Source organism: Schistocerca gregaria, chromosome 4 (genome assembly GCF_023897955.1).
Source record: "Schistocerca gregaria isolate iqSchGreg1 chromosome 4, iqSchGreg1.2, whole genome shotgun sequence".
In the NCBI taxonomy this organism is placed as follows: domain Eukaryota; kingdom Metazoa; phylum Arthropoda; class Insecta; order Orthoptera; family Acrididae; genus Schistocerca; species Schistocerca gregaria.
In genome coordinates, this window is record NC_064923.1 from 649,578,723 (window position 1) to 649,603,580 (window position 24,858).

A 24,858-nucleotide genomic window follows, 5' to 3' on the forward strand; every position below is an offset into this window, starting at 1 on the left:
CGGTATAGTTCGTTGTAGTGTACAGTTTAGGTGATGGAACTTCCTGGCAGATTAAAACTGTGTGCTCTACCATATCAGCTAGCCAAGTACGACTCCGGACCCCTCCTCACATCTTTAATTCTGTCAGTACCTCGTCCTCTGCCTCCTAACTTTCATAGAAGCTCTCCTGCAGAACTTGTAGAACCAGCACTCGTACTATCTTGAAACGAGGGTATTATAAGATAAAACAGCATATATTTTTAAACATGAACAGTGTAATAACTTATCATCACTAACATCAATAACTGTAGGTCTACTGTACTTTGTTTTTGGAAACCATACGCTAATGTGGCAACGTCTCCGATTCACAACTGTGTGCTAAATCTGACGTGAATAACTGGAGAAAAATGTCGAAGGAACACACTTAACTTTTTACCACATTTTTGTCGCTTTCAAAAATGCCATAAGACATTATATGCCCTGGAACCAAGGTAAACACCAAACATAAATAGCTTATTTTATATTATGCGCACTCATTGCGTCTGTAAATAATATGAAAGTCATAATAACTTCATCAGTTCGGCAACTGTTTAAATTTTCTTGGTGCTTTCGAGTTTACACACTTTCAGTTGGTAGACCATTGACAATGAACCTTGGAATTACCCGCGCAAATTCGCAGAAATTCTCTAAAATTAAAGAGTGCTTTTTTAGGAAACTTCTTGTAATGATTGCCGTAGTGAGAAGCTCCAATTTGAAAAAATAACGTCCCTGTTTTACGTATTTCACGTATTTTTCTTCAGAATAACGACAAGAAAAAGCGTTACAGGATATAATCCTTTAGATATAATTTAAATTATAGGTTTTTCCGCGGGTCATGATAATACATGTTAATCTTCGCTCTTTCACCAACAGTTACTTGTCTCGTAATTTTCTTAACCTCGTTCTGTTTTCTAGCTAATCACATTTGTATCCTGTTTTTAATTTTTGTACTGCCCTTATTATTGCATTTAATAAAAAATTAAATCTCGGTTAGTTTGTCCTATCCATTACGACGATCAGCATTCTCACACGTTGCTCTCTCAGAGATTATCAAGTAGAGGGCATACCATAATTATGAATTGGAGCTCTAGAGCTCTGGTGAGAGGATATCCGAGACTACCACAGCCTTGTTGTGAACAAGCAAGATGAAAAATTGCAGCATTTAAAAATCAGTGACCTAATTGCAGCCGTCCTTCCTCTGTAATAAGCACAAAATTTAGAAATGCATATGTGGGTATATTTGTCACTATCACGAACATTTTAAATTTTAATTTTCACTCTTTACCCTCAAGGACACCGCGTGACATTAAGAGATCTGGCCTTTCGTACATCCACCGACTTCTCTGCCAAAACTGAGACGAACTGAAGGTAGGGCACAGGGGCTTCCATTTTGGAGAGGACTTCCATTTCTTCTGGCGATCGAGTGTAAGCTCTCGAAAGCTTTGATCTAAACAGGTGGATTACAGTGATTTTTAAGTTTTGTCTGCATAAACATGCCCTAAACAAAAATAGCAGTGCCCGGTGCCAGTGCGTGTGTATAAGGATAAAGACTTTCTGGACATATGTAGCCCACCTACCAATGTTATGTAATACTAAGGTGCGCCATGAGTGCGTTGCAATGCTTCTTTTCCTATCTAAGGAGGAATGCATGTACGATCTACTCTACTTGCATTGGAGAACACCAATAAGAGACAAACATCCCATCCCAAGCGATGATAGAGGCATCTTATTCCCAGTATTTTTGTACAAATAATCAGTCACGTGTATACGAAATGTGGTTGAAAATACTCTGGTTGTTCGTGACGTATGCTTTTATGTTACCGCCATTCTTCCCCACACTCAACCATAGAGATATTACGAGTGCCTTACTCTCACAGTATTATTTTTTTTCCAGTGATGTGCACACCATGACTGACAGAAACAGATGAAGTTCAAAAATGGCTCTGAGCACTATGGGACTTAACATCTATGGTCATCAGTCCCCTAGAACTTAGAACTACTTACACCTAACTAACCTAAGGACAGCACACAACACCCAGCCATCACGAGGCAGAGAAAATCCCTGACCCCGCCGGGAATCGAACCCGGGCGTGGGAAGCGAGAACGCTACCGCACGACCACGAGATGCGGGCACAGCTGAAGTAGTTACAGAGATAATATGGTGTGCAATTTCATATAAATAATGAGTCATACCTGCACATAACTAGGTTGAAATTGCTTCACAATGTCGTAAGTTCTGCTGCTAAGTCACCCCCCTTTTCCCTCCCACCTCAAAGGGGTGGATTATTCTTACCCCTCCTAAACGTTCGCAGGCGTGCACGCAATTGGTCAGTTTCGTCTCAATCGGAGGAATGGTGTAGGAGCACGCAAAAGAGGGACGACCGACGTACTGTACGACAATGAATACAGGTCGAAGCATGAATTCAAATTTGTGACAAGGCTGGGATTCGAGCCATGGTCTCGTGCTTCCACCTGTATTCGTTATCACAGATTTGACCATTAATATGTTTCAGGAAGATCATGTCACGTAATACGTTATTATCACTAAATTTATACACAAGAAACAATATTCGCTTGCGGGTGCCTTAAGAAATTAACAAAAGATCACGCCGCTACGAATTTTAACACCAAAAATGGTTTGTAACAATAGATTATTTTTTGTAGCAATATGAGCACCTGTGCGCGGAAGTTGTATGGAGCGGTGTTGTACTTCCCGCTTTGAGTGTGTCAAAATGGTATTGTCTACTCTCACTACGCTATCGACAACATTTAGCGTCGTAGCTTAATTTGCAAACCGGTCAAAAATAATCAGACTGCAGAGTAATGTTACCACACAGAAGAATATGTTATTAAGAACTGAGGATTTAAATTTTACAGTGTGATATCAAAATGGTCAAACGAGTTTTGGTAATAAGTGTGACTACAACAGAGAGCGTTTTAAACTTTATGAGTAACTATGGAATACCGAATTCCTCCACTAACGCCTCGGATGACCAGAAAAGGCCTCCCTGGGCCAACTGGGTATCTTCTTGTACTGTCTGATTATACTTAGAAGCATTTTAGAACAGTGATACGTTGGCTTGGCGTGAGAAAGCCAGTACGTGTACAGAAAAGACAGTTCATTCGCTTCGAATCTTGGTTTTTATGTGCGGTATTGACGTTTGATGGTTTGTCATCTTATGGTGCACAGTTCTGTCTTTCAAATAAGATTGAGTTGTAATACAGTGTACTCGGGCGGAGAAGGTATGAAAACATCGCATCCAATTCGGCTTCGAAGCAGTAAATCATCAAAGAAAAGACATGTGGTTGAGTGGAGAACGGAAGGAGTCAACGTCTCTGTTAACAAACTGAAAAACAGTGACCAGTAGTTAGATGTGCTCTACGGATTGAGCTGTACGATCATAACTTTTCTTTCAGTTTTTTTCTGTTGTTTCTCGACACGTGAAAGTAAAGCGTGCAATACAAACATCACAGTGCAAGAACAAAGATCTCGAGGCTTATGCTTCGCAATACTTATCGCTTGTCCAAACTGCCCGGAAATTGTTATTCCAAGTGGTACATTTATACGGAACCCATATGAAATCAACCGTCTAACCATTCTAGCAATGCACCTGCTCGGAGCAGGGCTAAACGGAGTCGTAAAGTTGGAATTACCACGAACGATATTTCAATTGTTCTCTGGTAAACCAGTGGCTGTGATTGCGATCGCAACGGTAACAAGTTCGACAGGCCAGTCCTGGGATAGCAGATTAATGGTAACAGTTTCCTAAGAGTAGAATTTTTCATTTTTTTTCATTTCTATAACACCACCTTACGGGAAACCGCCTTAACGTTTCACTGTCTGTGCGGGCGAGGAGGTTAGCGCGCTCTGGATCCGCGCTAGGTCGGCGGTAGCTTAGCTGCCAGAAGGGTCATCCAGTAGGATCAGTCCGGATGGGAGGGGCCAGAGTAAGTGCGTTCCACAAGGGCCTGTTTGCGCCTTCCGCGTACGCTAAGCCTGTCCTTCACATGTCTATGAAACATTTAAGGAGTTCAAACGCGTTTTTCTCCAGTTGTGTGTAATGTTTCAAAACGGCACTCAGCCTGACTCCTACAACTTTAAAATAACATTTCAAACTGAACCATGAAGGAATTTTCGATTATTTGAAGTAAGCAATATCTATTAACAAATGACAGTCCTTTTTTGGTGAAATTGAGCGACTATTCAAAAACTCGCCAGTTACACAAAAATAAATATTTTTAAAAGCCCCTACGTGGTTCACTAGCTACACTCGTATAGATTTCATATACTTTTTTCCATGTTTAAATTGGCATAAGTTATAGTAAGTGCCGCAGATCGCCTCGTATTGAATATGTCTCGGGCGAATTGCTGCAGTGTCTCCATTTTGTAATGTTATCCGATAAAAAAATTAGTAATATACTTAAATATATGATCAATAACACCCCACGTATTATTTCTCTATCGCCTTTCCTTCTGCCACAAAAAAACTGTCAAGAAAACGCTCTTTCTAGGGCGTTGCTATGGTGTTACCCTTAATGAATCTAATTTCGGGACAGAAAGGAATGAAATATGCAGCTATAACATCCTCTGATAGTAAACCCAAGGAAATAAAATATCTGAAAGATGGCAGAAGTGTTTACAAATGTAGACTGAAAATGCGCCTCCTTAACAATTCTTTCTTATATACCAGAAGAATTGTTGAACGGAAATAGTAATGTATGCAGAAAAAAAAAATGCTGTAATTCTCCAGCATGTAGCGTTATAAATATTTTTATATTTTGAAAAATATTTATTACGTGTGTACGTTCAGGAGACACGTTGCACATCACAGCTGTTTATCTATGGGACACAATAACTAACTAAATAATTTGATGTCATTCTTTGACATTATCAATGGGGGAAGATCTGTTGTTTTAAAAAATGGGTGAATAAAAATCCTGCTTCAGAATAGCAAATTTTCTTTACTGATTACCGGTTCCAGTTCATTTCCGTGTCCTCTTCAGATCTATCTAAAATGTTGGTCAGTGTGGTACTCATTAAGCATCGTCCTAGCTTTTAGAGCCAAGTCGCCCTGGTGAAATAAAATATCTGAAGTGAAAATCTTATCTGGTTATGCAAATTATCACTAATCACTGATCAAATGCTGTTACAGTGTCCGCCGTCCTTAGTGGCCGAGCTGTTCTAGGCGCTACAGTCTGGAACCGCGCGACCGCTACGGTCGCAGGTTCGAATCCTGCCTCGGGCAGATTAGATAGGTTTAAGTAGTTCCAAGTTCTAGGGAACTGATGACCTCAGAAGCTGAGTCCCATAGCGCTCAGAGCTATTTGGACCATTTCTTTGTTACAGTGTCCATTATGCCACACATGTGTACTAAGATCGATATCAGTGGTATCTTGTTTACATCGACGCATGGGCGATGCAGCTACCATTGCTGTCGATCATCTGTTACATGTGTGGCGAAATAGGCGCTGTAACTACATTTGATTAATGATTATCGTTGCCAGTTTACACAAGAAAATAAGATTTTCACGGCCGGCCGCGGTGGTCTCGCGGTTCTAGGCGCGCAGACTGCTACGGTCGCAGGTTCGAATCCTGCCTCGGGCATGGATGTGTGTGATGTCCTTAGGTTAGTTAGGTTTAAGTAGTTCTAAGTTCTAGGGGACTGATGACCACAGCAGTTGAGTCCCATGGTGGTCAGAGCCATTTGAACCATTAAGATTTTCACTTTACGATTTTTTATTTAAACGGGGCGACTTATCTCTAAGAGCTAAGACGATGTGTAGTGAGTGTCACACACTGAACAGCATTTTAGATTGATGTGAGGAGGGCTCGGTAATGAGCGAGAACTGGTAATCAACAGAGAAAATTGACGATCTTCACACAGGATTTTTATCCGCCCATGTTTTAAATAACTTGACGTAGCAGCGTTCAATTGTTCAAATGTGTGTGAAATCTTATGGGACTTAACTGCTGTCATCAGTCCCTGAGCTTACACACTACTGAACCTAAATTATCCTAAGGACAAACACACATATCCATACCTGAGGGAGGACTCGAACCTCCGACGGGATCAGCCGCACAGTCCACTACTGCAGCGCAAGAGACCGCTCGGCTAATCCCGCGCGGCGTAGCAGCGTCCTCTTTGCTTTACATACAAGTGAGCCGTGGTATAACACTTGCTTCCCCAGTGGGCAAGTGACCTCGAACGGAAGCGGATGCGTGCGTGACGCACGTGCGAGGACAGAAATACGGGAGTGAGCGCGTGTGGGGTGCGCCAGCGGACCTCGGTCCCGGTACGGAGCGGCTCCGGTGTCGGAGTGCCGGAGACAGCGATACGCCACGCCACCGCACGTCTTCCTTCTTTTTCTGGGCGCCGTGGTTCCCGCAGCGCACCGGCCGGACGAGACGAGTCCGCGCGTCACGCCCTTTTGGCCGGAATTAGAGGCGACGTGGGCGGCCGGGGCCAGACCGGCGCCTTTGAAGCGCCGCGACGTCGGCGTCGGTGTCAGCGTCGCGGGCGCGCCCATTTTTACGGCTCACGGCCAATTTATTCACGTCGCTGCGCGCACCTGCAGTCGGCCGCCAGCGCGGCACGCCACGCCACGCCACGCCGCGGCGCCACCAGCTGCCGGCTGCGGCCGCTGCCTCCGCCGTGTCAACTCGCTGGCGGCGGCCCAGCCCCGCATCGCGTCTGCACCAGAAAGCAGCGGCCGATGAGTGGAGGCTGCGCTGCCAAGACGGCGCTGCTGGGAAGCGACCAGCTGATGTCGGAATGAGCAGCTCAGGGCGAAACAAACTACCAAACCTGTGTATGTCCTCTTTTTACAGAACGTTGCTGGTCTCGGCTCTTCGATAGAGGATGAAACACCTTCCAACGTCAAGTTTCCAACCATATTTTATTTGTCAACCAGTTTCAGCGTTTTACGACGCAATCTTCAGGCCCCTGTTGTTACCGATGATGGTGCCACTGAAGCGGAGTTACTAAATACGGTTTTCCGTAATTCCTTAAGGGGGGGTAGGACGTCAAACGGGCAGCCTTGGACCAGGAGAGGCAGCACAGGACATTTTAATTTTCTATTGTCTATCCTTTTACAAATAAATTCATAAAACTTTGTCAGCGTGACCAGGAAGGATTCAGGATTCAAAAAAATGGTTCAAATGGCTCTGAGCACTATGAGACTCAACATCTTAGGTCATACGTCCCCTAGAACTTAGAACTACTTAAACATAACTAACCTAAGGACATCACACACACCCATGCCCGAGGCAGGATTCGAACCAGCGACCGTAGCAGTCCCGCGGTTCCGGAATGCAGCGTCAGAATCGCACGGCCACCGCGGTCGCCTGATTCAGGATTCACACTCATAGCAGTGGAAGTGTAAAAACATAACAAAATTAATTTTTTTAGATATGAAATTTCATCATTTTTTCACTTACTGTTGGCTGCATTTGGAGCTATAGGTACATTTTTCTTCACAAGCAAGAGAGATTCTTTGATGAATTTTGCACAACATTTGAACCATACTTACAAGTGTATGAAACTCTAGAATTTTCCAAATCTATTAAAAACTGTGGTAAAAATTGAGATAATTAACTACAAAATTTGATTTTTTTCTAAACATAAAGTTTAAAACATAACACCTCATTCATTTTTTCATAAATTAAATAAATTATAGAGTTTCAGACACCTGTAAGTATGGTTTGTATGCTGTGCAAAATTCATCGAAAAGTCTCTCTTACTTATGAAGAAAAGTGTACCTATAGCAACAAATGCAGCCAATAGTAAGGGAAAAAATTTTGAAATTTCACATGTAAAAATATAATTTTTTATCTTTTTGAACTTCCGCTGCTACGAGTGTGAATCCTGAATCCTTCCTGGTCATCCTGACAAAGTTTTATCAATTTAATTGTAAAAGTATAGACAGTGGAAATTAAAATGTCCCGTGGTGCCTCTCCTGCTACAAGTCAGCCCGTTGCACGTCCTAGCCCCTTAAAGAAAGAGGATATAGTAAATATTCCACAATTCGAAACCAGAACAGCTGTTAGCATGAGTGACATAAAAGTAGATATCTTAGGTGTTGCAAAACAACTCAAATCACTTAAGAAAGGCAAGTGTTCCGGTCCAGATGGTATACCAATCAGGTTCCTGTCAGAGAATGCAGACACAATAGCGCCTGTCTTAGCAATCATATACAACCGCTCACTTGACGAAAGGTCTGTTCCTAAAGACTGGAAAGTAGTACAGGTCACAGCAATATTCAAGAAAGGAAATAGGAGTAACACATTGAATTACAGACCCATATCACAGACCTCAATTCGCAGTAGGATTTTGGAGCATATACTGTACTCGAACATGATGTATTACCTTGAAGAAAATGACTTATTGATAAATAACCAACGCGGATTCAGAAAATATCGTTCTTGTGCAACACAGCTAGCTCTTTATTCCCCTGAAGGGATGAGTGCTGTCGACAAGGGATCCCTGATCGATTCCATATTCCTAGATTTCCAGAAGGCTTTTGATACCGTTCCTCACAATCGACTATTAATCAAATGGAGTGCATATGGAGTATCGTCTCAGTTGTGTAACTGGATTCGTGATTTCCTCTCAGAGAGGTCACAGTTCGTAGTGATAGACAGTAAATCATCGAGTAGAACAGAAGTGGTATCTGGCGTTCCGCAACGTAGTATCAAAGGTCCTCTTCTGCTCCTGATTTACATAAATGATCTACGTGATAATCTGAGCAGTCCCCTTAGATTGTTTTCAGATGATGCTGTAATTTACTGTCTAGTAAAATCATCAGACGATCAATTACAATTACAAAATGATCTAGAGAGAATTTCTGTATGTTGTGAAAAGTGGCAATTGGCACTTAACAAAGGAACGTGCGAGGTCATCCACATACTAAAAGAAATCAAATAAATTTTGGGTATACGATAAATCGCACAAATCTGAGGGCTATCATTTCGACTAAATACCTAGGAATTACAGCTACAAGCAACTTATATGAGAAAGACCACATAGATAATAATTGTGGGGAAGGCGAAACAGACTGCTCTTTGTTGGCAGAACACTTAGAAGATGCGACAAACCCTACATTACAGCTTACATTACACTTGTCCGTCCTCTGCTGGAATACTGCTGCGCGGTGTGGGATCCTTACCAGGTAGGATTGACGGAGGACATCGAAAAAGTGCAAAGAAGGGCAGCTCGTTTCGTGTTATCGCGCAATAGGGGTGAGAGTGTCACTGATGTGATACGCGAGTTGGAGTGGCAGTCACTGTAACAAAGGTGGTTTTCCTTGCGGGGAGATCTATTTACGAAATTTCAATCACCAACTTTCTCTTCCGAATGCGAAAATATTTTGTTGACTCCCACCTACGTAGGGAGAAATGATCATCATAATAAAATAAGAGGAAGCAGAGCTCGAACGCAAAGATTTAGGTATACCGCTTACTGCAAAGTGCATCCTTCACTGGGCTAAACAGATGTATAATAGGTCGGAAGGAGCGAGATCGTGGCTGCAGGGTGAATGAGGAAGAACAGTTGTGGTAATGTCACACCCCTCCTCCAACGATTCATTGGTTTTCTGAAAAAAGAAACTCAGTGATAGCTCTGTGCTTGGAACACACCTCCATTACAGAGGCAATTTTGAAGGTTACGTACAGCCCCGAAAATGGAAGAATTAGCAATGATCAACGGCATGAGTATGCAGAAACTTAATGAAACTATGAGGGTTGAAGTGGGAATGTTGCACAATGCTCCATAACTAAGTCCACCGTTTTTCAACAGAAATTGGCCGAGAAGATAAATGTGTTGCATTACTTATTGAACGCCTCTCGTAACTTACCTCGTTTTCCACGCCGCACAATTTTTAATAATCTGGACTTGAAATCGAGTCCCTGTTGACAAGCTCATTAAGACAGGCTCGGCATACTGCCCTATGGTAATACAGTAAAAATCTTCCTCTTCTTTCGTGCTTGTTGCTATGGCTATTGCTGTAACCCACGTATCAGTAGCCACCGATTTCTTGGTCCCATGCTTCCTCGTCTTCTGTTTTCTTCCTTTAACAATTCAACCAGTTCTTTCTTTTCCCCGTACAACCCGGCAACTTTCGGTCTCCCTCTTTTCCTTCTTTCCTGTGAGTGGTACATAAAGAATTCTTTGGCCATCTGTCAAACCTGTCATTCCTATTGTATTTCCGTACCAGGAGAGCTGCTGTTCTTGTACTGCAATAATTTATCTCCAGGCAACCACATATACAAAGTGTGGGTAGAGGGGTGGGGGTGTGGGGGTGGGGGAGGGAGGGGGTGATGTCATCTCCCTGAAGATCCCCACCCTTCCCGCCCAAACAAAAAAGATGTATTATTACTTCCTAACAGGTGTGATCAAATAGTAATGGAAATTTTTTAATTTCGCTAGCTTTAGTTGGTACACGTGTTCCTGATGTTTGTGCGCATTGTCAGCTGCTTTTAATATTTAGTGTATTGTTGACAGCCGGAAAGGTTCTACATATTTTCGTGCTCTTGGAGAATTTTTACTTCCGTAAAACATGAATCAAAGAATCTTTTTGCATTAAATTTTGCTTGAAAATGGAAGAAAGTGCAGCAACGTATTCTAAACGTTGACTATGGTTTTTGGTGAATGTACTGTAAGACAGGTGCTTGTGAGTGGTATTAACGTTTCAAAGAGGCTCAAAAAGATGTTAAAGACGACAACCGCCTTGGACGTCCAACATATCAATTACTAACCACAGTATGGAAGAAGTAAGGCAATGGTTTTGAAGAGTCGCCGATTCACGATCAGGGAGATTGTTGACGATATAAGCATGTTCTTTGGTTCATACCAAGGAATTTTTTTCGGATGTTTTGGCCATGAAACATGTACCAGCAAATTCTGTTCTGAAATTGTTATATTTTTTATCAAAAACGATGTTACGTAAACATCGCTGAGGAATGCAGAACGTCTAAAACAGGTTTTAACAGGTGACGAAATATGGGTATACAGGTTTGACGTCGAATTCAAGAGCCAATCGTCCCAATGGAAACTGATTGAAAGCCAACACCGAAAACAATTCGGTAAGTTCGATCACATGTGAGGGTTCTTCTCACCGTTTTCTTCGATTGCAGTGCGATAGTGTATCTTGAGTTCAATAAAGAATACTACCTGGAAGTTATGCGCCGTTTGCGTGTAGTAATCTGAAGAAAACGACTGTGGTAAAACCACTCATGGAAATTACATCTCGATAATGCTCCCGCTCAAGCCTCAATGCTTGTTCGCGATTTTTTTGGCAAGAAACTAAACCGTCGTGTTGCGTCGGCCACCGTATTCGTCGTACATGGCCTCCTCTGTCTTCTTCCTTTTCTTGAGGCTGAGTGTAACCATAAACGACGTCATTTTGCAAACACTGATGAAATAAAAACAGAATCGCTGAAGGAGCTGAACACCATAACGAAAATTGAGTCCAAGAAGTGCTTCCAAGACTGGAAAAAGTGCTGGCTCAAGTGTATTATATGAAAAACAAAGATTCCCGTAATTTTTTTATCACACCTAGTACTTGCAATGCTGGGTACAATTCAGTGGCTTGCATGAACCTCTGCCCACGTGGGCTGACTTGTGGTACGACTGGTAACACTGCAGTCAGGTATAGAAGGCTGAGAAGGCTGAGAAGGCTGACCATGCCTACACTCAACAAAAAATTCAAAGCTGTTCGTAAGTCCACAGGTAGAGTCTACGAACCACAGAGGTATGAACAATGGACGACGGAGAAGAAAAGACCTTACACTACGGAAAAGGCTGAACGGTTTTATCCGAACTAAATTTTCAGAATTGTAGCTACTTTTTTTTCCTTCCAATGTTCGGACTTCTGACTGGTTGGATGTGCCCGCCACGAATTCTTCTTTTGTGCGAACCTCTTTATCTCAGAGTAGCAATGGGACCCCACGTCCTGAGTTGTTGACTGTTTTCTAATCTTTGCCTACAGTTCTCTCAAGAACCATGGAACTTATTCCTTGACGTCATACCACGCGTTAGATCACTCTGTTCTTTCATCTTGTCAATGTTTTTTACAAGTAATTTCCATATTTATCCTTCCTCCCCGATTCTGCGGACAACCTCCTAATTCCTTATCAGGCTACCTAAGTCTCTATATCCTTCCTTAGCATCCTATGTCACATTCTCATCATTTCCGGTTTTCTCATAGTCTATAATACACTACCATATTTTGCTGTAGTACATTGCTCAGAAATCTATACCTCAGATTAAGGACAATCTCTTATACTAGCGCATTCCTCTTGGACAGGATTGCCGTTTTTTCCTACGCTAAGCTGCTATTTATGTCTTCCTTGTTTCAACCGTCATTTGCTATTTTGCTTCTAAAGCAGCGGAGGTCCTTAAAAACGTATATCTCGTGGTACCCAATATTGTGGGCAAGTCTATCGATTTTCTCATTTATTTTACTCCTCATTATTTTCGTTGTTTTTTTTCAGATTATTCCCAATACTATGATTTTTCTTAAATCAATTGCTTGAAAAGCGTGGCTTGAAATTTTTCAACGAATTGCTTTCAGAAACTATGGTTCTCTCTATTGCAGTTTCTTGGAAGTTACGATAACTACTTTACTAAGCACGGATATAAAAAAAATATTCTTTTTATAATTATGTTTTCATTAAACGATTGATGTTTTAATATTATTATTAAATTTGTGAGGACGTTATAGTGAAGTTTAAGGCAACTTCTACTTGGGAGTGGGGGGAGACAATAACAAAGGGAGACACCCACATTCTTTTCCCAGACCCGAACCCTGGCACGTGACTCTAATTCTAGCATTGCCGATTTGGTCTTATTACCGTCATGGAACGAACCTTTAAAAACGAATGAGAAAGAGAGTAAAATACTAGGAAACGAATTTACAAACCGAACTATCTTTATACACAACTATATGTACTGAATATGTTACACACTAACTTTCAGTTGAACAGGCCCGAAGAGGTTCACAATGTCTGCGTGTTGGCTGTTGGAACAGACGACTACAGTTAACTACAGAACAGTATAAAAATTGTATCTCTTAAATCGCAAATATAAGATTGACAATGTTCGCAACATAAAACATATTTGAGAGAAAGCTGTCTCAAAGTGAAACTTTCTCTCTCACAATCAATTTTATGTTGCGAATATTTTTTACCTCAGTTTTCCAGTTTAAGAATTTCCAGTTTTATACTATTATGTAGATAATTCTAGTTTTCATTTCTAACAGTCAGAGTACTCTGATACCGCCTCTGCAGTCCTGTATACCTGACGAGTTACTACGTAGCATATTTACGTAATTGTGCGCCTCATATTCATGGATGAATGAAGGGAGGGCAGTATATTCATGCACATATACTTAAAGAGTTTAACTTGTAATTTAGTTTTATGGTATTTTACTATCACCATTTTCTTTCCTTGCAAAGAGGTCACCTGATGATGACTTGGTAATAAGTCGAAACCGATTATGATACTATTATCCTGATGTAAGATAAAAAAAAATACTTATTTAGTCTGCGTTACAGTCATTGCTAGTACCTACGAGGGTCGGAAATTAAATAGTGGCAGCTATTTATTCACAACCGATACGAAAGAGTTACATGTTTGCACCTGTTACTGTGCTTCAAAGTAGTCACCAGCGTTGTGTAGAATCCGTTGCCAGCGATGTGCAAGGCGTAGTATAACGTTAGCAGAGACTGTTCTGTTGGAGATGCGAATGATGCGGCATACTGCCTGTCGAATCTCTGGAACAGTTCTGAAGCGAATGCCACGAGGTGGTTCCTTCATCTTCGGAATCAAATCACAGTCACAAGGACTTAAGTCCGGGGAGTATGGTGGATTGTACAGTAGTTCCCAGTTCCATCTACCGAACAGAGCAGCCACAGCTCGCGCTGTATGCTCTCGGGCACTGTCGTGCAAAATGGTGGATGGGTTGCGCAGAACGTGTCACAGCTCTTTTTCAAAGCTGGTCGCAGGTGATGCTCATAAAACGGAAAGTAATACTGTGCATTTGATTCCGAAGGTGAAGCAACCACTTCGTAGCATTCGCTTCAGAACTGTTCCAGAGATTCGACAGGCAGTACACCGCTCCATTCCCACCAACAAACAGAAGAGGCTCTTCTAACGGAATACTACGCCTTGCACATCACTGGCAAGGGGCTCTACACAACGCTGGTGACTACTTTGAAGGACAGTAGTAGTTGCAAACATGTAACTCTTTTGTATCGGTTGTGAATAAATAGTTGTTACTATTTAAGTTACAACCCTCGTATTAGTGCGTCCAGCGTCACACGACAACGGCATTTTCGCTGTTGGAATGCAGTTCAAATATCACACATTAACAGGCAGATTAAGACTGTGTGGCTTTGCTTGTCACGGACGTACGGCTCCAATAAATCACAAATACTCATTTAAACTCTCACTGAAGAGCGAAATGTTTATTCTGGTTACATCTTTGCTGTTTAATACGTCAGTATCCAAAAAACAAACATGTCACACGGTTTGTATGTTCAGTCACATCGAGCTTCTGTTGTGGAAAATAACTTTACTGCCGGGTGACGAAGTTCACACCACGTACAGTAACATCACCTATCAAATGTTTACATTTTCTTCATGACACAAATAGACCAAGACCTTCGTTATTGAAGTACAAAGTCCGTGATTGGTGTAAAATCAGTGATTAGCGTAAAAAGTTAGCACAACCTCAACGCCGATCTATTGTTTCTAAAAGGCAGCCTAACGGTACCGCATGTGTTCAGCAGTAGCAGCTGATGTGTTTAACAAAAATGCTATAGATTTTCACGATCAGATGAAGTATTACTGCTGTGTACTTAATGCCGAACAACGTAAACTTCCATTCACATTTGTTCGAATAACAACGTCGTTTGTTATCTACAACCCAGTCAAAAATAGTTTTCTTCAGCCCATCCACTGAATTGACAGGACATTCTAATTGCTTACACTGGGCTCTGCTCACTTTGTGGAGCTTTGGTACGTTCACTGTGTGTTGTAGCAACGATAGCTTACTTACAGTTTTTTCTTGAGGCCTTCCATTAAACTGTCGCACTGTTTATTTATAATTCTACTCGCTTTGGGATGAACGCCGAAACTTCTTGATTATGAAACGTACAATATATGAGCGCACGACGTCGAGTGCCCCCCTACTCGTAAACATTAAACAAAGTGCGCTACAGCACTGGCAAACAAATGAAATAAAAAGTTAAACGTAGTTTGTTTAAATGCAGTAAGGCGACAATACCAATGGCAGCATTTCTGTTACACCTGGCTACTCTTGTTGCTTACATGTGTCACGTAGCAGTCGAGACATTACGAACCCAATAAAAACCTTTCCTATCTATTAAAACTTAGTTGCTGTTAGTTCAAAATATTGCAGTCATATACCGTATTACATACTTTTATAGTAGGCTACCTTTGATAATAACAAGCACTTTCTTTTACATTTTTCTGATTACGACCAGCCGCCAAAATCCTTGATCAGCAGGGTGATATTATTTGATAGCGTATTGTGTGTTGCTGACCATCCTAACAAATGGCCGTTCTCCAAATTGCTAAGAACTGCATTTGCGAGCACCAAATTGTTTAATTAAAAAAATTGTGATGATATGTCTGTTGATAAGATCATTTCTCGCAAAACGAATTAGTGTTCAGTTCAAAAATATAACTCCACAGACAAAGCCACAAAACGACTTTTGGAGCTAACATTCCTTTTCAGTTACGTTCCGTAAGTAGTTTCCACTCCAGTTTGTCCGTAATGCTTCTGTCAATAACGTAGTCGTTTCCTAATAACTTTATTGTGAGTTGGTGTTTTGTATTTCTCGCGCTACTTTCTCATTTTCCAGTATCTAGTAGCTAGTGTCCAATTTTTTACCTTAAAATCTATGTTATTCACATGGTCGCCCAATTTTATCTGGATATTCTGATCAACTTGAGATAACCCAAAATTGCAAGGATTGTGTATGCAAGTCTTGTTTTCAATATAGCATCCGCTTTCTTCACTGGACTGCTGACAGACAAATAGCAGTGTAATTTCAAGGTCTTAAAACGAACAGCTGACTTGTTACTGCTGTGTTCATCTAAAAATGAAAGTAAAAAGAAAACAAGAGGATTCTGCAGTTTTTTACTGGCCTTTTCTGAATGTTATTTTTCTTAAAAGCTCATACATGGCCGGGAGCTTTGTGAACCAATAATGTAAAAGGGTTCTCTAAATGCTGGCATGATGAAACTTCCTGCGTGCCAGTATCAAGTCCAGGATTACAATTCAGAATCTTTCCTGAGAAATGCGATGTTCTTCACACTTTTTTCTTCCTTCTCTTTTGGTTAAGGGGGACATGACTCACCATACACCTCACAGATTTCCTCGACGTATTTTCTACTTTTCCGACTCGTCACAGGCTGTCTTGCATAGTTAGCTGGGTATAGTACTACAATGTATACGACAAGGGAAGCTGCTTGTACAATTCTGAATCCAGGGAAACTTAATGTGCCAGGAAGTTTCGTTCTGCTCTATTCTCCGATATCGGGTGAAAGTTTTATTCAGCATAAATTTTGTTCGTAAACAGTACACTTAGTAACAGTGAGGTCGTCAGAGGGAAAAAAAAACAGGTAGAAAAGGGATAGGAAATGGGTGAAGAAGGGGTCGGATGGGAAAGCTTTACCTGAAAAAAGAAACCGATGTCTTCACTTCGCCGCTCATACAGCTTTTTTTTGTCCCACAGAGTTCTTATAATTGGAAACATAATTTGTTTTGTTAACTACTGTTGAGTGACCAGTTGTAGAAATTAATGTATGAGGCGCTGAGAAAATCCGCCGGAAACGCGTGTCTAATTAACGCCGCTGCTCCGTTTATCGCTATTTGCAGGCGTGGCGTGAGACTTCCGTCCATCTAACAATCTTATTTTCAATGTACAGCCTAATTCACGACGACATCCTCTTATCTTGCACTACAGATCAAAATCATGTACGCAGTCCATGTATGTAAAGACTTACGTGGAATCTGCAAAAGGTTCGTTTGCTTTTTCCAAAATTTTGTATCTAATTAGGAAAATCGGTAGTTATAAGCGTCAACTGCTACAGAAAGTCACATTAGTAACAAACTTACAGATGTCAAGTCAACATCTGCTGACGTCATGGGCGTATGCAAATTTTTGCTGTTCATCTCTGCCAAAAGCAAGCAGCTTACTCAGTTGATCATTTATTCAGGTTAGAGATATGAAATTATAAAGGAAACAATAAAAATAAAAACCACAAAGTTTAAGCAGTTCCAGTGCAGAAACGAGATATAAATATCCGGGTATGGCAATAGTGCAGATGCGATGTTTAACTCTACCTGATGAGAGAGGAAGAGTCGCAGCATTGGCGACTGAATCGTACTGGAAGTAACCCAGGGAAATCAGTTCACTCCGCGCTTCAGGGCCGCTAGATACAAGAGCAGAGTCATTCCAGCATTTCCACCTTCACTGTTGACAATTAGATTAATTACAAGATTTAAATAATTTCTAAGTTCTAACTTAGAAACTTCTTTTATTCAGTTTGACTGTGTCGTTTTGTGTAAACCTACATTGTTATAGGAATTCTTTGCAAAAATTATTTCTGAGCAAGCCATTTTGTCTAATGAATCTCACCCTTGGGTGCTATCAATGAATCTGAAAATGATTGAAGTAAATTGACACCGTCATTTTTGCACACGGTTATCAAAAGTGGTTCAAATCATGTTGATCAAACTTTGGACAGTAAAATTGTTGCGATATGCATGGTTTGCGTTCAATAAGTTCAAATGGTTCTAAGCACTATGAAACATTTGAGGTCATCAATCCCCTAGAACTTAGAACTACTTAAACATAACTAACCTAAGGACACCACACACATGCATGCCCGAGGCAGGATTCGAACTGCGACCGTAGCGGTTAAGCGGTTTCAGACTGAAGCGCCTAGAACCGCTCGGCCACTCTGGCCGGCCACGATTATCGCGAGATGTAATCATCTAATAAGTGCATCTTCAGAGTCACTGATCCAGGCTGCTTCCAGCCTAACAGAATTTAACATTCGAAATTTGATAAGTGGAAGAATTTAATTTTTACGGAAAATTATCTATGATTGGCGAGTCGTACAAAATACCTCTGCTGTGAGAAGAGATGAGAATATGAAAGTAAGTGTGCTGCGGAATTCTTAAGTGCCGTACTTCTCTTGAATTTGGTCCTCGTCAAAGAAGTGCCAGAACTACAGAGAAAAATATATTATAACACCTCATATAATAAGAACCACGATAAGGAACACATAAAATTTTATCAGAAGGAGAAGGACGTATTTTAAGCGAAAAATTAAAGACAAGAAATCTTTGTCAGAGGTGGGCTCCGCATTTGTTGAATGCTGATCAAAGACAGGTGCCAAAACGAAATATAAATTTTTGCATCGCCTTTTTATTGACATAAAGTTGGACAGAGCAATCTGTGCTGATGATGGTGCCGAGTAACGCTTCGAAACTAACGTGTTGCGACCAGAGTTGCTACCAGTGTAATGAGTATCTGATCTGCGAAAGTGTCAAAGCAAATATTACGTTGCTGCCTAAGTTAGTAGCGTTTTTCTATAAGGTTAAAGCACAAACAGATACACGTAATAGAGACTTTAGTCATCAATACCATATCCTCCTTCACAGATTACAAAAGTCTGCCACAAAAGGGATAACTTTTCGGTTTCGCAGCTGTAGAAATCACGTCACTTTTAGGCGAAGAACTCATCGAACCATGTATGGAGCGCTTTTTCATCCGGAAAGTAGGTTCCTTGAAGGTTGTTCTACACAGACCGGAAAAATTGAAAATCTGAGGGGGCAAGACCAGGTGAATAAGGTGGGTGTGAATATCTTCCCAGCCCAGCTCCTGTTTATGCCCAGTGTTTTTTTGTCAGTCTAGCAGAATGCGGGCGGACGTTATTGTGGAATGTCATCACTTCATGCAGTCTCCCTGGTCGTTGATCGTGGACTGTGTCTGCAGTGGTGGTTATACCTCGGGGAAGCTGTTCCTAGTACATCACAAGATCGCAGATGCATAGCGTAATTTTTTGTGGATGCGCAAAGGGCTGTGTATGGGAAGCTGCTGCTTTGTTTGGCCTCAAGCCTTCCTTTCTTTTCCTTATGTCAGCGGAACAGCACCATTTCTTCTTCATTTCATCCCTATCGACGTGCAATTCGCCGAAGTGGCGTCAAATCGACAGACTTGCACCCGGCGAACGGTATACCCAACGGGAGGCCCTAGTCTCATGACATTTATTTATTTACCATTTCTTCTCACCAGTAACGATACAGCATAGGAATAGTCGGTGTTGACCACTAGCCAATTGATGAAGAGAAAGCAGAGCTACGCATATGGCCACACGCTGATGTTTGTGATAGTGGCTTAGAGCGTGCATTACCTACTTCCGATTTTATGAGGTTCCCCATTGCATGTAAATGTCGCACGTTGGTGAAATGTTCACAGTTCATCACATTATTTACTATTAAAAACAGTCTTCATCACGATTTATTTATCAAGGTCATCAAACGTACAAGTTGTATAGAAAGCTTTAATTAGAGGGCTACATACATTAAACAAAATACATAAAGTTATAAAGCTATAAAATGATGAATTGCCATTGAGTGGGAACTTCTTTCTGTTAGAGAATCACTACTAGAGAAACCAGTGCACGTCTTACTATATACTATATATAATGGAGCCTCCACCTACTTCTGACAGCATGATGTCATTACAAACAAATGAGTTATAAGTCGGCGTCCAACTTCACCATGGCAACCAGTGGTTCCAAATGGTTCACTAACAGGACTTGAGAGGGCAACCCATGTACTTTCAAACCGAAGTTCATTTATCCGACATATTTAAATATTTTTAACGCATCTTAATTGACAATAGCTGTTTAATAAGCTAAGTTTAGTGTGTATTTATTTTTAATTCTTGACAATGTCCTTTTAACTAAGAAATTTTAAATTGTAATTCGACTTATAACTCACTGATTAGTAATGACATCATGCTGTCAGAAGTAGGTGGAAGCTCCATTATATATAGTTAGGCGTGCACTGGTTTCTCCAGTAGTGATTCACTAACAGAAAGACGTTCCTACTCAATGGTAATTCATCGTTTTATAGCTTTATAACTTTATGTATTTCCTTTAATGTATGTAGCCTTCTAATTAAAACTTTGTATACAACTTGTAGGTGACCTTGATAAATAAATCACGATCAAGACTGTTTTTAATAGTAAATATTTGTAAGACATTGATCACTGTCTCTCCCATAATGTATTCAAAAGTAATTAATCTGTCTTCATCAAACCACGAAGGTCTTCCTGAACGTCACTAATATAAAAGAGATCCTCATTTAGACGAGAATATTATTTTCTTTCCTTGGTCTGTCCAGTAGCATTATCGCCTTACACGGGGAAAATGATTCCGGCTACCTCAGGTGCATAGAACACTACTGTACTCAGACAGAAGCAGATGTCGGAAATGCTCTGATTTCTCCACTTGGCGTTTCATTTTCTAGCGTCAACAGCTCCACTCACTATCTTCATACGATTAAGCGGCGGCCGGCCGGTGTGGTCGTGCGGTTCTAGGCGCTACAGTCTGGAACCGCGCGACTGCTACGGTCGCAGGTTCGAATCCTGCCTCGGGCATGGATGTGTGTGATGTTCTTAAGTTAGTTAGGTTTAAGTAGTTCAAAGTTCTAGGGGACTGATGACGACAGATGTTAAGTCCCATAGTGCTCAGAGCCATTTGAACCATTTGATTAAACGGCAAAAGGGAGCTATAAACAAAAATGACAATCGATAAATACACCCTTAGCAACATGCAAAAAAAGATGTTACCACCTTAAGTGCCAACATAATTGTACGGCGTCCCTGGCGGTTTATCTGTAGATTCGTGACGTTGGTCGCTGTGTCCCCTGAAGTCGATGCCTTCGGTTGCCGTGTGAGGAGTGCGTTCCCTCGAAGGGAACGATCTATTGACACGTAATCAGCATGGCTTCAGAAAACATCGCTCTTGTGCAACGCAGCTAGCTCTTTATTCGCACGAAGTAATGGCCGCTATCGACAGGGGATCTCAAGTTGATTCCGTATTTCTAGATTTCCGTAAAGCTTTTGACACCGTTCCTCACAAGCGACTTCTAATCAAGCTGCGGAGCTATGGGGTATCGTCTCAGTTGTGCGACTGGATTCGTGATTTCCTGTCAGGAAGGTCGCAGTTCGTAGTAATAGACGGCAAATCATCGAGTAAAACTGAAGTGATATCAGGTGTTCCCCAGGGAAGCGTCCTGGGACCTCTACTGTTCCTGATCTATATAAATGACCTGGGTGACAATCTGAGCAGCTCTCTTAGACTGTTCGCAGATGATGCTGTAATTTACCGTCTAGTAAGGTCATCCGAAGACCAGTATCAGCTGCAAAGCGATTTAGAAAAGATTGCTGTATGGTGTGTCAGGTGGCAGTTGACGCTAAATAACGAAAAGTGTGAGATGATCCACATGAGTTCCAAAAGAAATCCGTTGAAATTCGATTACTCGATAAATAGTACAATTCTCAAGGCTGTCAATTCAACTAGGTACTTGGGTGTTAAAATTACGAACAACTTCAGTTGGAAGGACCACATAGATAATATTGTCGGGAAGGCGAGCCAAAGGTTGCGTTTCATTGGCAGGACACTTAGAAGATGCAACAAGTCCACTAAAGAGACAGCTTACACTACACTCGTTCGTCCTCTGTTAGAATATTGCTGCGCGGTGTGGGATCCTTACCAGGTGGGATTGACGGAGGACATCGAAAGGGTGCAAAAAAGGGCAGCTCGTTTTGTATTATCGCGTTATAGGGGAGAGAGTGTGGCAGATATGATACACGAGTTGGGATGGAAGTCATTACAGCATAGACGTTTTTCGTCGCGGCGAGACCTTTTTACGAAATTTCAGTCACCAACTTTCTCTTCCGAATGCGAAAATATTTTGTTGAGCCCAACCTACATAGGTAGGAATGATCATCAAAATAAAATAAGAGAAATCAGAGCTCGAACAGAAAGGTTTAGGTGTTCGTTTTTCCCGCTCGCTGTTCGGGAGTGGAATAGTAGAGAAATAGTATGATTGTGGTTCGATGAACCCTCTGCCAAGCACTTAAATGTGAATTGCAGAGTAGTCATGTAGATGTAGATGTAGATGTCATGTAGATGTAGAAGTGCCTTTTTGTTGCATCGTACGTTACATTGTCCTCGTACATTCCTGCTCTCGGGGTTTCCACCTTGTGAGGAACAGAACACGACGACGGGATGAATGAAAATTTTCCTCCGGGACTGGCTGAGAGCGGGCGTGAATCCGCTGTGTCGGTGTTTGGCGCGGCCGGGCTATGACGGACAGGTCCCCATTGAGCGGGCAGCGCGGCCACCATTGAGAGCTCGCGGCTGGCGGGCCGGCGAGTCCGCCCCATAAATCGGGGCGCCGACAATGGGAGCGCGCGCTGGCGGGTTTTACTGTGCGCGGCCGGCCTCGGGTCGGTCCTTAACTCAGCGCCCCGGCGACGAGCTCGGCCCAGCGCTGTCGCAGCGACACCCGGACGTAGATCGCGCACTTGCGGCGTCCGACCGCCACGGCGGTCTTTTTCTGCAGATCCAATACACGTGCGCTGGCAGCAGTGCGTATTGGACGACACCGCAGCCGAAGAGCTTTACAGCCGTGTGTCCTTGTCCCTCAGTACAACCGGTATGGTAGTAGTATTGGTATTTGTATTAGTCGCAGTAGTATGACTAGCATTAGTACTTTCATTCATAAGTCGATAACATTTACATAGATATTGTCCATGCCATTAAAAGAAAAGCAAATTGGCAAGGTACGAATAGGAGTCGCTCACTGAGGGTTTCCGTGTGCACTTAGTCTACCGGGTGATCAAAAAGTCAGTATAAATTTGAAAACTGAATAAATCACGGAATAATCTACATAGAGAGATACAAATTGACACACGTGCTTGGAGTGACATGGGGTTTTACTAGAACAAAAAAAAAACATTTAAAAAATGTCCCACATCTGATCAGAATAGCAATAATTAGCACAACAAAGTAAGACAAAGCAAAGATGATGTTCTTTAAAGAAAATGCTCAATATGTCCACCATCATTCCTCAGCAATAGCTGTAGTCTAGGAATAACGTTGTGAACAGCACTGTAAAGCATGCCCGGAGTTGTGGTGAGGCATTGGCGTCGGATGTTGTCTTTCAGCATCCCTAGAGATGTCGGTCGATCACGATACACTTGCGACTTCAGGTAACCCCAAAGCCAATAATCGCATGGACTGAGGTCTGGGGAACTGGGAGGCCAAGTATACGAAAGTGGCGGCTGAGCACACGACTATCACCAAACGAAGCGCGCAAGAGATCTTTCACGCGTCTAGCAATACGGGGTGTTTTTTTGTTTTGTTTTTTGGTTCTCATAAAATCCCATGTCATTCCAAGCACGTGTATCAATTTTTACCTCTCCATCTACATTATTCTGTGGTTTATTAAGTTTTCAAATTTATACTGACTTTTTGATCACCCGGTATATACATAAAAGGCAATGTGTTGACTACTGAGTCGTCATCGCCCAGGTAAAACCACAAAGGAAAGAAACCTGAAATTTAGATCGAGCGTTGATCTTATACTGAAGGCAATGTTTAACAAGAGGCGTTTCAAAATTCCACCGGTAAGGGAATGAAAGTTTTTTTGAAAAATATCGGTATTAAGGAAAATTTGAAGCTAGACCTAAGAAAGTTGGTATTCAATTTCTTGGTGACAAATAAATAGTATTTCAGCATTTTTGGAAACGTAACCTCTATGCAGGTGAAATAGGGTATGAAAGGTTTTACGGACATATTTCATTGCGAAAGCTTCTTTAAAGCTAAACGTACGAAAATCTCATTTGGCTTCTTGGTTGGAAGTAGAAATTACGTGTTTCATTGTTTCTGCAAATTCAGTCCATAAGGATGTGAAGTAGGGCAGGACTGATTTATTGACTCATCATCACACAGCCCAAACCGCTAAGGATAGTAACTTCAAATTTGCAGAGGGCGTTGATCTTAAGTTTTACGCATAGTTTAAGAATAGATTTTTCGAAATCCCACTGCTAAGGGTGTCAAACAGGGGATTAAAAGCTTTTTGAAAATGTGTCGTCAGTAAGGCAGAAAACCAGAAATTAAAAAACACGTGTTTCAGCATTTTTGGAAAGTCAACTACATTCGGAGTCAAACAGAGGCTGAAAGTTTTTTTTTTAAATAAATCATTACTAAGAAACTACAAAAGCATTTTTGAAGCTACCTCTATCACTATTTGAATTTCATTTCTCGATTAAAAATAAGAAAAACGTGTTTCAGTGTCTTGGAAATTCAACCCCTAAAAGAGTTAAATAGGTGATTAAAAGTTTTTTGAAATCATTTCATTATGAAAACATTTTCAAAGCTTAATTTATAAAAATTTGTATTTGGCCTCTCGGTTAGGAATAAAAAAATTGTGTGTTTCATTGTTTTTGGGGATTCCTCCCCTTTGGTAGTGAAATAGGTAACGAAAATTTGTCAGAAAGACGATAAGTCTACACGAGCGAAGGAACGGGAGTTAAGCTAGTTATTTATACAGACAGTTTATTCAGTCTGGAAATCGGGAATCTCGACGATTTTTGCCTGTTACCAGCACCGATACTGGCACGATATCGGTACAAGGGATTCCAAGACTTTCAATAACGTTTCAGTTCGAAGTTAGAAGTCTTAAAAGCAAATGAAATGCTTCGTGTGAGATAGTTACAAAAGC